Source organism: Pan paniscus, chromosome 6 (assembly GCF_029289425.2).
Source record: "Pan paniscus chromosome 6, NHGRI_mPanPan1-v2.0_pri, whole genome shotgun sequence".
NCBI classification, from domain to species: domain Eukaryota; kingdom Metazoa; phylum Chordata; class Mammalia; order Primates; family Hominidae; genus Pan; species Pan paniscus.
The window spans coordinates 10,136,586-10,151,401 of NC_073255.2; the positions used below are offsets into that span (position 1 = coordinate 10,136,586).

The 14,816-nt window shown below is 46.6% G+C and overlaps 1 non-coding gene across 1 annotated transcript; it reads left to right on the top strand.

The window, feature by feature from the left end:
* Positions 1–8,971: 8,971 nt before the first annotated feature.
* On the top strand, positions 8,972–9,073 carry LOC112440533 (U6 spliceosomal RNA). The gene has a single exon (XR_003028572.1). It is a non-coding gene; the product is annotated as a U6 spliceosomal RNA (small nuclear RNA).
* Positions 9,074–14,816: the final 5,743 nt, after the last annotated feature.

A 14,816-nucleotide genomic window follows, 5' to 3' on the forward strand; every position in this document is an offset into this window, starting at 1 on the left:
CGAGACCAGCCTGGCCAAAATGGTGAAACTCCATCTCTACTAAAAATACAAAAATTAGCCAGGCATGGTGGTGCGTGCCTGTAGTCCCCACAGCAACTTGGGAAGCTGAGGCAGGAGAATCGCTTGAATGCTTGAACCTGGGAGGCAGAGGTTGCAGATCACACCACTGCACTCCAGCCTGGGGGACAGAGAGAGACTCTGTCTCAAAAAACACCACAACAAAAAACAAAACAAAAACACCAGCACCCACAAAGGCTCAGCGGCATGCAGCAGTGTGGTGTGATTGGAGTCCCTCTGGTTCCTAGAATTGGAGTAAGGGGTCTGGCCTCTGGCCTCCAGGTGCCGGGGAGGGAAGGAAGTAGGGGAACCACACACTCAGTGTCACAGGAGGGTGTGGCATGGGTGCTCGGAAAAGGTGGTGCTGCCATTTAGGGCAGGAGCTGGTTCCACGTTGACTTGGGGGGATCAGAGAATGCAGATTCCAGGAGACAGAGTCCAGAGTTTTCAAAGGAAATGGGCAGGTGGTGGCCACTGAGGGCAGTGCCTAGGTTCCTGGCTGCTGAGCTTCTTTTATTTTTCTTTGTATCTTTTTTTTTTTTTTGAGAGAGAGTTGTCTTTCTCTGTCACCCAGGCTGGAGTACAGTAGCGCAATCTCGGCAGACTGCAACCTCTGCCTACTGGGTTCAAGCGATTCTCATGCCTCAGGTTTGCCAGAAGCTGTGTTTACAGACGTGCACCACCATGCCCACCTAATTTTTGTATTTTTAGTCGAAACAGAGTTTCACCATGTTGGCCAGGCTGGTCTCAAACTCCTGACCTCAAGTGATCCACCCGCCTTGGCCTCCCAAAGTGTTGGGATTATAGGCATGAGCCACTGCACTTGTCCTGGCTGAGCTTAAAAATAACACCATATTTCATTAGATCTAGGGCACCGTCACCTGTAAGATGCATGTTTCTCTTAGGTACTACTAAGAAAGAGAAATCAGGCCAGGCAAGGTAGCTCATATCTGTAATCCCAGCACTTTGGCAGGCTGAAGGGGTCGGATCCCCTGAGCCCAGGAGTTTGAGACCAGCCAGGGCAACAGAGCAAGACCCATATCTACAAAAAAAAATTTTTTTTTTTAAATTTTCTTTGAGATGAAGTCTTGCTCTGTTGCCCAGGCTGGAGAGCAGTGGTGTGATCTCTGCTCACTGCAACCTCTGCCTCCCCATTTTAAGCAATTCTTCTGGCTCAGCCTCCCAAGTAGCTGGGGGTTACAGGCACATGCCACCACGCCTGGCTGATTTTTTTTTCTTTTGTTTTTTCCTTTGTATTTTTAGTAGAGACGGGGTTTCACCATGTTGGCCAGGCTGGTCTCGAACTCCTGACCTCAGGTCATCCACCAACCTTGGCCTCCCAAAGTGCTGGGATTACAGGCATGATCCACCGAGCCCAGCCTCTACAAAAAATTTTTAAAAATCAACTGGGCGTGTTGGCACATGCCTGTAATCCCAGCTACTGGGGGGGCTGAGTCAGGGGGATCACTTGAGCCCAGGAGGTTGAGGCTACAGAGAGCTATGATCATGCCACTGCACTCCAGCCTCAGCAACAGAGCCAGACCCTGTCTCTAAAACAGAAACAAACAAAAAAAGACAGAAAGATAAATCACTGACAGTTAATTTTGCCAACATTTTTATTTTGTACTTTTTCAAGCATTCAGAGAAGTTTAACAGAATTGTATCATGAACACACATATGGCCACCTCCCAGATGCTACTACTGGCATCTTACCCTATTTGTCCTGTCATGTATCTATCCCTTGATACATTCATCCATCCTTTTTTCTTTTTTTTTCTTTCTTTAATTTTGAGACAGAGTCTCACTCTGTGTCCAGGCTGAAGCACAGTGGTGCTGTCTTGCAACCACCCCCGGCTAATATTTTGTATTTCGACTAGAGATGGGGTTTCACCACATTGCCTGGGATGGTCTTAAACTCCTGACCTCAAGCCATTCCCACCCACCCCCTTTGATTCCCAAAGTGCTCTCAAAGCATGAATCACTACACCTGGCCAGAATATATATATATAGTTGTTGTTGTTGTTTTTGTTTTTGCCTTTTTTGAGATGGAGTCTCACTCTGTCGCCCAGGCTGGAGTGCAGTGGCGTGATCTCGGCTCACTGCAACCTTTGCCTCCTGGGTTCAAGCGATTCTCCTCCCTCAGCCTCCTGAGTAGCTGGGATTACAGGCATGTGCCACCACATCTGGGTGATTTTGTATTTTTAGTAGAAACGGGGTTTCACCATGTTGGCCAGGCTGGTCTCAAACCCCTGACCTCAGGTAATCCACCGCCACGGCCTCCCAAAGTGCTGGGATTACAGGCATGCGCCACCGCGCCTGGCTGATTCTATATATATTTAAAGGGCTTTGGCTCACACATGTGTCTGCATTTGTTAACCACAGTGAATGTTCACTCAAAAGTTGTGCATTGCACCGTGTAAATTTCCCCTGCCAAAAACGAAGCGGTAAACACATATTCAACTCTAGTTAATAGTATGCATGCTGAAGTGCTTATCGTGATGTTTGCCAGCTACTTTGAAATGCATTTTTAAAATGATGGGGCGGGTGTGGTGACTCACACCTGCAGTCCTAGCACTTCAGGAGGCTGAGTCAGGCAGATCACTTGAGTCCAGGAGATCGAGACCAGCCTGGGCAACATGGCAAGACCCTGCCTCTACAACAACTACAAAAATTAGCCAGGCGTGGTGGCGTGCCTGTGGTCCCAGCTAGCCGGGAGGCTGAGGCAGAAGGATCACCTGAGCCCTGGAGGTCGAGGCTGCAGTGAGCAATGATCATACCACTGCACCACTGCACTCCAGCCTGGGTGACAGAGCAAGACCCTGTCTCAAAAAAAAAAAAGAATCCCAGAAAGTTCCATGATGCCTGTCCCAGTCAATCTTCACTGCCTGTTCTGACTAGCTTTGCCTATTCTAGAACTTCTCAGAAATGGAATCATTCTAGATTCCTTAGAACGTGTTTGAGATCCATGCAAGTTGTGGGCATCAGTAGTTCACTTATTTTTATTGTCACTTAGTTTTATTGTGGTTTTCTAGGGCATAGGTGCCCCATAGTTTGTTGAATCCTTCTGCTGTTGATCAACACCTGAGCTGTTTCCAGTGTTTGGTTATTATTGACAAAAAAAAATCATTGATTTCTTTTTTTGTTGTTTTTGGTTTTTCTTTTGTTTTGTTTTTTGAGACCGAGTCTCACTCTGTCGCCAGGCTGGAGTGCAGTGGCATGATCTCGGCTCACTGCAACCTCCACCTCCCAGGTTCCGTGATTTTCCTGCCTCAGCCTCCCAGTAGCTGGGATTACAGGCATGCGCCACCACACCCACCTAATTTTTGTATTTTTAGTAGAGACGGGGTTTTACCATGTTGGCCAGGATGTTCTCGAACTCCTGACCTCAAGTGATCCACCCACCTTGGCCTCCCGAAGTGCTGGGATTACAGGCATGAGCCACTACGCCTAGCCTTTTTTTTTTTTCTCTTTTTTTTAAGACGGTGTCTTGCTCTGTCACCCAGGCTGGAGTGCAGTGGTGCAATCACAGCTCACTGCAGCGTCAACTTCCTGGGGCCAGACGACCCTCCCACCTCAGCCTCTCGAGTAGCTTGGACCACAGCTGTGCACACAGCACTGTGAGATTACAGTGAGCTATAATGGCGCCACTGCACTCCAGCCTGGGCAACAGAGGAAGACTCCCCCTCTAAAAAAGAAAATGCACTCATTTTTGAAAAGATGCTTTATCAAAGAAGATATACGGATGGCAAATAAGCACAGGAAAGCATGCACAACATTACTGACCACGAGGAATTGCAAATTAAACCACAACAGGCCAAGTAAGGTGGCTCATGCCTGTCATCCTAGCACTTTGGGAGTCCCAGGTGGGTGGATCACTTAAGGCCAGGAGTTCGGGACCAGCCTGGCCAACATGATGAAAACCTGTCTCTACTAAAAATACAAAAATTAGCCAGGTGTGGTGGCAGGTGCCTGCAATCCCATTATCTCAGGAGGCTGAGGCAAGAGCATTGCTTGAGCCTGGGAGTCGGAGGTTGCAGTGAGCTGAGATTGTGCCCTGCACACCAGCTTGGGTGACAGCGAGACTCCATCTCAAAAAAAAAAAAAAAAGTATAGAACTATACACCTAACACAGGTGAATTTTGCCGTATGTAAATTATACTTCAATCAACCAAAAAAAAGCACCTGAAAATATATGTAACTACACCAACAAAAAAGAGAGAGGCCACATCTCCACATCTTTGTACTCTCTGTGTGTGTGTGTGTGTGTGTGTGTGTGTGTGTGTGTGTCGTGCATAGCAGAGGGGGGAAGAAGTGTGTTCGGAGTCACACCTGCTGTCATAACGATGGCTGGCAGCTTTAACTACCATGCATTTTTAATTACAGAAGGGTTCAGTGCTCGAATTTCCAGGAGCTGACCACCAGGTCTGAAATTCAGCCCGGCCCTTCTCTGACATGTGCAGCCTCTTGTCCAATCCTGCCTTGTCCGCCCCACTCCTCTAGTCCTGATCACGGGACTTGAGGTGTTTCCCGGAACAACAGTCCCATTCCCGCCTCCCAAGAGGTGAGCCCATGCCAAGTCAGCCAGCCTAGGAGGGTCCCCTTGGGTCCAACATGCTGGGCGTTGGTGGCCTCTTGTGGCCAGAAATAGAATTATCACATATTAAAAATGATCACTGGCCAGGCACGGTGGCTCACGCCTGTAATTCCAGCACTTTTGGAGGCCAAGGCAGGCAGATCAGGAGGTCAGAAGTTCGGGACCAGCCGGACCAACATGGTGAAACCCTGTCTCACCTAAAAATACAAAAATTAGCCGGGCATGGTTGCGGGAGTAGTCCCAGCTACTCGGGAGGCTGAGGCAGGAGAATGGCGTGAACCTGGGAGGCGGAGCTTGCAGTAAGCTGAGATCGCGCCACTGCACTCCAGCCTGGGCAACAGAGCAAGACTCTGTCTCAAAAAAAAAGAAAAAGAAAAAAATACACACACCCTCTGACCTATGGGAATCACAGAAGTCTTGCCCAAACAGATTTTCCTCTAGTTCTAAGTAAAAGAAACAAGAATATTCACATCTTTGTGTTAAGTGAAACCACAGGAACACAATTGGCTATATCCGGAATGCGGGACCTTCTGTAGGACAGGGGCTTCAGTCTCGCCAACAAATCCCTGACATAAAAACGGGCAGTGAAGCCGGGCGCAGTGGCTCATGCCCGTAATCCCAGCACTTTGGGAGGCTGAGGCGGGCGGATTGCCTGATGTCAAGAGTTTGAGACCAGTCTGGCCAAAATGGTGAAACCCTGTCTCTACTAAAAATAGAAAAAAATTAACTGGGCGTGGTGGCATGCGCCTGTAATCCCAGCTACTCGGGAGGCTGAGGCAGGGGAATTGCTTAAACCAGGAAGGTGGAGGTTTCAGTGAGCCAAGATCATGCCATTGCACCCAGCCTGGGTGACAGAGAGAGACTCCATCTCGAAAAAAAAAAAGGGCACTGAAGAGACCATTGATTATAAAGAAACTTAAGACCAGGCACATTGGCTCACATCTATAATCTCAGCACTTTGGGAAGCTAAGGCAGGCGGATCACCTGAGGTCAGGAGTTCAAGACCACCCTGGCCAACCTGGTGAAACCTCATCTCTACTAAAAATACAAAAATTAGCTGGGAGTGGCGGCACACACCTGTAGTCCCAGCTACTCGAGAGGCTGAGGCAGGAGAATCGTTTGAACCTGGCAGGTAGAGGATGCAGTGAGCTAAGATCGCACCACTGCACTCCAGCCTGGGCAACAGAGCGAGACTCTGTCTCCAAAAAAAAAAAAGAGAGAGAGAGAACCAGAGAAAGAGAGGCAAGAATATCTCCACGGGATCAGAGACAAATTGGGGGGAGGTGGTCAGGAATTCTGTGGACCTGTGCTTGGCAGCACCCACTCGAAGCAATCAGATTAACACTTGGAGTAGACCCAAAACATTCCCCACATGCACCCAGACCCATCGTCACAGGCACCAGGGGCTTAGCATAAGCTGTGACCAGCACGGAACAAACGATAAGCTGCTCTGGCACAGCAGTGACTCCTAGGAAGCCAGGCTTAAAGATGACGTCACAGCCATCCCCGGCCATCTGGAAGGCTGCCTGCCCAAAGCTGCGCCTTCTCGGGAGAAATCACAGGAAGAATGCCAAGCTACCAGTTCCTGACTGACCATGGGGCAAAAGCGGAAATTCTCTGAACGGCGATAGCAGCCTCCAAGCCACACACACATCCAATGGGAAAGGGCAAAAATCTAACTGGCCAAGGGGCTTAAGCACAACTTGTTTTTGAGAGAGAGACAAGGTCTCACTCTGTCACTCAGGCTGCTGGAATGGAGTGGCATGATCATGGCTCACTGCAGCCTTGAACTCCTGGGCCCAAGCAATCCTCCCACCTCAGCCTCCTGAGTAGCTGGGACTACAGGCATGCACCACCATGACTGGATAATTTGTTTTGTTTTTTGTAGAGATGGGGTCTCGCTATGTTGCCCAGGCCGGTCTTGAATTCCTGGGCTCAAGTGATCCTCCTGCCTCGGCCTCCCAAAGTGCTGGGATTACAGGCATGAGCCACCGTGACTGGCCAAGCACAATCTTTAACCATTAAGTGGCTTATGCTGACCCAGGGGCGACCCCTAGGTAGCCAAAGTTAAAAGGTAAAAACAGGAAGAAAAAATCTGAGCAGGGACATCTGAGTCTGCATAGTGTGAGATGAGGATCCTGATGGTGAAACTTGTTCAGCCCAGTCACAAAGTAATACATCACCTAGCAAACAACAGTAACCACACCCCTGACTGGAGTTGGGGGAATCAAGTGTCAGAGTTGCTAAAATACATTATCTAAAACATCCAGCTTTTGGCCGGGCGTGGCAGCTCACGCCTGTAATCCCAGCACGTTGGGAGGCCAAGGCGGGCAGATCACGAGGTCAGGAGATTGAGACCATCCTGGCTAACACGGTGAAACCCCATGTCTACTAAAATTACAAAAAATCAGCCAGGTGTGGTGGCAAGCACCTGTGGTCCCAGCTATCGGGAGGCTGAGGCAGGAGAATGGCATGAACCCAGGAGGCAGAGCTTGCAGTGAGCCAAGATTGCGCCACTGCAATCCAGCCTGGGTGACAGAGCAAGACTCTGTCTCAAATAATGATAATAATAATAATAATTTTTTTAAAAATCCAGCTTTCAAGAAATAATTATGAGACATGCAAAGAAATAGGATTGGCTGGGCACAGTGGCTCATGCCTGTAATCCTAGCACTTTGGGAGGCCAAGGTGGGTGGATCACTTGAGGTCAGGAGTTCAAGAACAGCCTGGGCAACATGACGAAACCCCATCTCTACTAAAAACACAAAAAAATTAACTGGGAATGGTGGCGTGAGCCTATAGTCCCAGCTACTCAGGAAACTGAGGCATGAGAATGGCTTGAACCCCGGAGGCGGAGCTTGCAGTGAGCTGAGATTGCACCACTGCACTCCAGCCTGGGGACAGAGAGAGACTCCATCTCAAATAAATAAACAAATAAACTGCAAGACTTGTATATTTAAAACCACAAAACATTGTTGAAAGAAATCACAGACCTAAATAAATGGGAATACGTCCCATATTCATGGATCAGAAGACTTAATGTTGTGGGTTTTGTTTTTGTTTTCAGAGATGAAGGTCTTACTATGTTGCCCAGGATGGACTTGAGTATCTGAGCTCAAATCATCCTTCTATTTCAGCCTCCAAAGTACCTGGCACTACAGGCATGTGCCACCATGCCCAGGACTTAATATTAAGATACCAATTGTCTCAAAAATTACTTACAGGGTCAACACAATTCCTATCAAAATTCTGACTGTAGTTTTGCAAAAACTGACAAGCTGGTCCTAAAATTCCTACGAAAATTAAGAAACCTGGAATAGCTAAAACAATCTGGAAGACAGACGTACCAAGTTAGAGGTCTCACACTTCCCAGTTTTAAAACTTACTGCAAAGCTACGGTAATCAAGACAGTGTGGTACTGGCATAAGGATAGACATTAGATCAATAGAATAGAACCAAGAGTCCAGAAGTAAGCCCTTATGTTTTTGACAAGTGTTTCAATTTGAGGGGGAAAGAACTGCCTTTGCAAACAAATGGTGCTGGGAAAACTGGATCGTGACCATTTTTTCTGATAGTAACTCAGCTGTTAATTTTAGTGAACGTCCTTTGTATGTGATGAGATACACTTTTCTTGCTACTTTCACGATTCTCTTTGACTTTCAACAGTTTGACTATCATGTGCCTAGCTGTTAATCGTTTTTTAGTTTATCGTACTTGGAGTTCATCAAACTTTTTGAATATTTAGATTAATATTTTTTAAATCGAATTCAGGAAGTTTTCACCCTCTATTTCTTCTAATATTCTTTTTCCCCCTCTTCTCAATCCTATCCTTCTGGGATTCCCATTATGCATATACAGATATTCCTCAACTTACAATAGAATTATGTCTTGATAAACCCATTTTAAGTTGAAAATATCATAAGTCAAAATGCATTCAATACACCTAGCCTGGCAAACATCATAGTTTATGGCTGGGTGCAGTGGATCACACCTGTAATCCCAGCACTTGGAAAGGCTAAGACAGGAGGATCACTTGAGCCCAGGACTTTGAGATCAGCCTGGGCAACATAGGAAGACTCTGTCTCTACAAAAGAAAAAAAAAATTAAATTAAACAATATGGCACTTCTGGAAATCAGATTCCTCTCTCCCCACTCCCTGGGGTTTGCTGTTGTTGTTGCTTGTTGCTGCTGGTGTTTGTTTAGTGACTTTTCTGGACTTTGTAAAATCTGTGTTCTTTGTTCTGTGCAACCACTGAAGACTTTGGTTAGTTATCTCAGTGGTCAGCTAATAACTGGACAGAGATATTCCTAGATGTCTACTTGCTTTGGCAGCACATACACTAAAATTAAAATGATACAGAGAAGATTATCTGACCCTCGTGCAAGGATTACACACAAATTCGTGAATTATTCTATATTTTTAAAAAAATGATTTAAAAAATTAAAAAGAGATCTTTTTAAATGCTTTAGACCATTAAGTTTCCCAGCATTTGCTGACAAACTCTGTGTGTGTTGAGGCATGTTTTCAATACTCCAGCAAGCAACTTACAACTCTGCCTTAGCCTTCATTTCCTCTTGTGTAGACACTCAAGGTCAGCCAGAGGTGAGAGTTTAGGACCTTCTCAGGTCTTCCTGGGTGTGCGCACAGCCCTGTACATACACGTAGCCCACTAGATTCTCAGAAACACAGCAGGGGTTTTTAAAAGTATCTTATTGGCATCTCTTTTCCCAGTTATTCCTTTAAAAAATTTTTGATCAAGCCAGGCGCGGTGGCTTATGCCTGTAATCCCAGCACTTTGGGAGGCCGAGGCGGGGGATCACAAGGTCAGGAGATCGAGACCATCCTGGCTAACATGGTGAAACCCCATCTCTACTAAAAATACAAAAAATTAGCTGGGCGTGGTGGTGGGCACCTGTAGTCCCAGCTACTTGGGAAGCTGAGGCAGGAGAATGGTGTGAACCCAGGAGGCAGAACTTGCAGTGAGCAGAGATCACACCACTGCACTCCAGCCTGGGCTACAGAGCGAGACTCTGTCTCAAAATCAATCAATCAATCAATCAATCAATAAATCAATATAAAAATAAAAATTTTTGGTCAGTTTCTTATTAGCCCCAACGGGTTATGTTGTGGGAAATAGAGGATTAGGGAGAAAAACAGAATCTACATATCTTACTAAATACAAGCATTGGCAAACATAGTCATAATGATTCAGAGAAGGAGAGACAGTAAAGGAATTTTTTTCTTTTCAACTTTGCTCAAGAGGGGGATGTCTGGAGCCCATTCCTTTGGCTTCGGCTTTTCAGACAGTGTTATCTTATAACTGTCCTTGAAGTGAGCTGGCTAAGCAGAGGAAAACTTGTTCTTCTTTTCTTTTTAACCCTTGCCTTGCCACAGTTACACCACATCAGGTAGTTGAAATGTTAAACAATTGCCACTGATTGTTTTGGGCAAATGCCTTGGGTATAGGGCTATTTGCACAGATACTGGCAAACTCTTGGATCAAATAAAGACAAGCTTTGAGAATAGCATTTTTCAGCAAACTGGCAGACAAGTCAAATAGTGACAGTTTTTTGGGGATGGGGCTTTTAGGGAGCTCCAAGCCCAGCCTGCCTCTTCCAGTGGCTGGCAAGATGCTTGTTTTCACAGCTACCATGGTTAAAAGCCAGCAAATTTTCATAGATCTGGGAGACAGGGATGCTTTTAGAGCAAATTAAAATGGCACAAAATCAGTGTTTATATTGAGATTCAGCCCTCTTACTTGAACACATCCTCTTCAAATTGTTGCAAGCCTTTAGATAATTTCCAGGTCTGAAGAAGTTGATTTTGACCATTTTTTTCAGCGTTCTCTTTGCTTATATGGAGGAGTGAGTTTTTGGAGATTCTTGCTCCACTATTCTGGAAGCATTTCCTTTTATCCATTCAATATTTTTTGTTTCCATTGCCATTCTTTAAATCTTTTAAATTTTATTGTAAATTGACCATGTATGTATTTATGGTGTACAACGTGATGTTATGGCTTATGAATACAATGTGGAATAATTAAATCAAGCTAATTAATACATCCATCACCTCAAATATTTATATTTTTTGGTGGTGCAAACATTTAAAATTTATTTTCTTCACAATTTTTTTTTTTGTTTTAGAGACAGGGTCTCACTCTGTCACCTAGGCTGGAGTGCAGTGGCATGATCATGCCTCACTGCAGCCTCAACCTCCCAGGCTCAAGAAATTTTCCCACCTCAGCCTCTCAAGTAGCTGGGACTACAGCTGTGCACCACCATGGCTGGCTAATTTTTAAAATTGTTTTGCCGAGATGGAGCCCCACTATATTGCCAAGGCTGGTCTCTAACTCCAGAGCTCAAGTGATCCTCCCACCTTGGCCTTCCAAAGTGATGGGATTACAGGCGTGAGCCACCACGCCTGATCTCTTAACAGTTTTGAAATGTACTATACAGTATTGTTAATTATATTCACCAGGCTGTGCAATAGCTCTCAAAAAAGCATTCCTTCTGTCTAACTGAGATTTTGTACCTTTCTTTTTTTTTTTTTTTTTTTTGAGATGGAGTCTCGCTCTGTCGCCCAGGCTGGAGTGCAGTGGCGCAATCTCTGCTCACTGCAAGCTCCGCCTCCAGGGTTCACACCATTCTCCTGCCTCAGCCTCCCAAGTAGCTGGGACTACAAGTGCCCGCCACCATGCCCGGCTAATTTTTTGTATTTTTTAGTAGAGACGGGGTTTCATCGTGTTAGCCAGGATGGTCTTGATCTCCTGAACTCATGATCCGCCCGCCTCAGCCTCCCAAAGTGCTGGGATTCCAGGCATAAGCCACCGTGTCTGGCCTTTTTTTTTTTTTTTGAGATGTAGTTTCGCTCTGTTGCCCAGGCTGGAATGCAATGGCGCGATCTCTGGCTCACCGCAACCTCTGCCTCCCGGGTTCAAGCAATTCTCCTGCCTCAGCCTGCCGAGTAGATGGGATTATAGGCGCAAGCCACCATGCCCAGCTATCTTTTTGTATTTTTAGTAGAGACGGGGTTTTGCCATGTTGGCCAGGCTTGTCTTGAACACCTGACCTCAAGTGATCCACCCGCCGCAGCCTACCAAAGTGCTGCGATTACAGGCATGAGCCACCGTGCCTGGCTCCCCACTCTATCTTAATAGCATTCTTAGGATGTGAGATATTCAAGCTCTTCTGTGTTTGTTTTTGTTTTTGTTTGAGATGGAGTCTTGCTCTGTCGCCCAGGCTAGAGTGCAGTGGTGTGATCTCAGCTCACTGCAACCTCCGCCTCCCGGGTTCAAGCTATTCTCCTGCCTCAGCCTCCTGAGTAGCTGGGATTATAGGCATTAGCCACCACGCCCGGCTAATTTTTGTATTTTTAGTAGAGACGGGGTTTCACCAGTTCAAGAGTTGGTCTTGAACTCCTGACATCAGGTGAACCACCCACTTCGGCCTCCCAAAGTGCTGGGATTACAGGCATGAACCACCGCGCCCAGCCATAGCCCTTCTTTTTAAAGAAACTAATGCTCAGCGAGGTTAGGTGACTGATGTAAAGTCATATATCCCCGGAGAACCGAGCCAGGGTTTGAACCCCAATACACCTGTTTGATATGAGTGTTCTGCATGTCCAGCCCTTCCTCCACTCATGTACCCTTTCACTCCAGTCCTTAGTTCCCTCCTCCACACCAGCTGTTTATCCCACAAGTTTATTTAGGCACTGATCTGTGGGAGGATTGCTCAGCTCCGAAGCTAGCAAATAAGGAGACTACACGCACCTGCAGATGAGGGTTCTGCTCTCAGGTTGAAAGCAGAAAGTCTCTTCTCTCTGAGCTGGGCATCGGGCCGGTCACCTGGAGGAATCCCAAAGTGATGATAGAAGGCCCTGAGCATCCTTCCTGCTCTCCATGCCATCAGGAATGTCAGCTGATGCTGTCTCCAGGTGAGCCGAGACATGCAGGTGCATTCCTGCGTCACACGCAGGTCACGTCCCTGGCAGAAACCCAGCCTGCTCTCCAACAACACCCTTCTGGCAGTTCCCAATACCACGCAGATGATAGAGCAATTAAACAAAAGCTGGATGAGTGAGCAGCGGCTCTCAGCTCCAGCCCATCCTGGCCACCAGAAAAGGAGGACCAGGGTTTAGTTCTTGAGGTGAAACCAGCCCAATTGTCCCCATGGAACTGATGTTTATGGTTTCTTTGAATAAACATAGAAATTGATCCTCCCGGTCTTTTTTTCTTTTTCTTTCTTTCTTTTTTTTTTTTTTTTTTTTTTGAGACAAAGTCTCATTCTGTCACCCAAGCTGGAGTGCAGTGGTGTAGTCTCAGCTCAATGCAATCTACCTCCTGGGTTCAAGCGATTCTTCTGCCTCAGCCTCCTGAGTAGCTGGGATGACAGGCGCCCTCCACCATGCCCGGCTAAGTTTTGCATTTTTAATAGAGATGGGGTTTCACCATGTTGTCCAGGCTGGTATCGAACTCCTGACCTCAAGTGATCCACCTGCCTCAACCTCCCAAAGTGCTGGGATTACAGGCGTGAGCCACCGCGCCCAGCCATTCACATCTCTTTTGACTGAGAACTTTACACTAAGATGAAGGAATTTTGACAATGGGCCCATGCGTTTGGGATTCACCATGTGCCCTATTACCCAGATGGATGGTAGAGTGGCCTACAGAAGGCTACTGAAGCAAGCCTATGGAAGGCTCAGTCGTGACTGCAGCTAAGAGACCACATCCTGTAAGACAGGGCTGTTGTTCAATAATATGCAGTACACACCTGCAAACCAAGAGTGGAGGTGGTAGTGTTTCCTTGCATATAACATCTAATAACTCACTTAAGGAACTTTTGTTTTCATCTACCCAACTCAGGGCTTACTGGAGTTTGAGATCCTAACACACAAGGGATTCGCTTTTTTTTTTTTTTTTTTTGAGATGGAGTTTCGCTCTTGTTGCCCAGGCTGGAGTGCAATGGTGTGATCTTGGCTCACCACAACGTCCGCCTCCCGGGTTCAAGTGATTCTCCTGCCTCGGCCTCCCGAGTAGCTGGGATTACAGGCAGGCGCCACCACACCTGGATAATTTTGTATTTTTAGTAGAGATGAGGTTTCTCCATGTTGGCCAGGCTGGTCTCGAACTACTGACCTCAGGTGATCCACCCGCCTCAGCCTCCCAAAGTGCTGGGATTACAGGTGTGAGCCACCTCACCCAGGCCATGGAATTCCCTGTTTTATCCCAGGGAACAGAGTTGTGGTTCTGGTCCATTGGAAACTGAGTCTACTTCGCGGTCATTTTGGGATCTTCATTCACTGAACCAATAGAGAGAGAAGGAGTTTCTGTTCCAGCTGGGATCATAGATTGTTATGAGCAAGGGAAAGTTGGGTTGCTGCTCAGAATGAGATCGAGGAGAACTATGTCTAGAACCCCGAGGATTCACTCAGGCACCTCTTTATGTATCTTCATTCACCAATAACCATGGCGGGTGAGACATGACTATACAGTGGTAAGTAAAGAAAGAGACTTTTTTTTTTTTTTTTTTTGAGACGGAGTCTTGCTCTGTAGCCCAGGCTAGAGTGCAGTGGTGCAATCTCGGCTCACCACAACCTCTGCCTCCTGGGTTCAAACGATTCTCCTGCCTCAGCCTCCCAAGTAGCTGGGACCACAGGCGCCCGCCACCGCGCCTGGCTAATTTTTTGTATTTTTAGTAGAGACGGGGTTTCACCATGTTAGCCAAGATGGTTTTGATCTCCTGACCTCATGATCCGCCCTCCTCGGCCTCCCAAAGTGCTGTGATTGGCAGACTTATTAAAGAAAGTATGAAAGTACATTACCAAGCCAGGTGCGGTGAATCACGCCTGTAATCTCAGCACTTTATTATGAATGCAGTAGCTATGAACATTCTTATTTATGTCTTTTAGTGAAAATATGCACTAATTCTACTGTATATGCACCTAGAAATGCATATACAGTGCATTTGGCCAAGTCAAAAGGTATATATATGTTTAATTTTAGTAAATAGACCGTGCGTGGTGGCCTGAGGTCAAGAATTCGAGACCAGCCTGACCAACAAGGTGAAACCCCGTCTCTACTAAAAATACCAAAATTAGCCGGGCGTGGTGGTGGGTGCCTATAATCCCAGCTACTTGGGTGGCTGAGACAGGAGAATCGCTGGAACC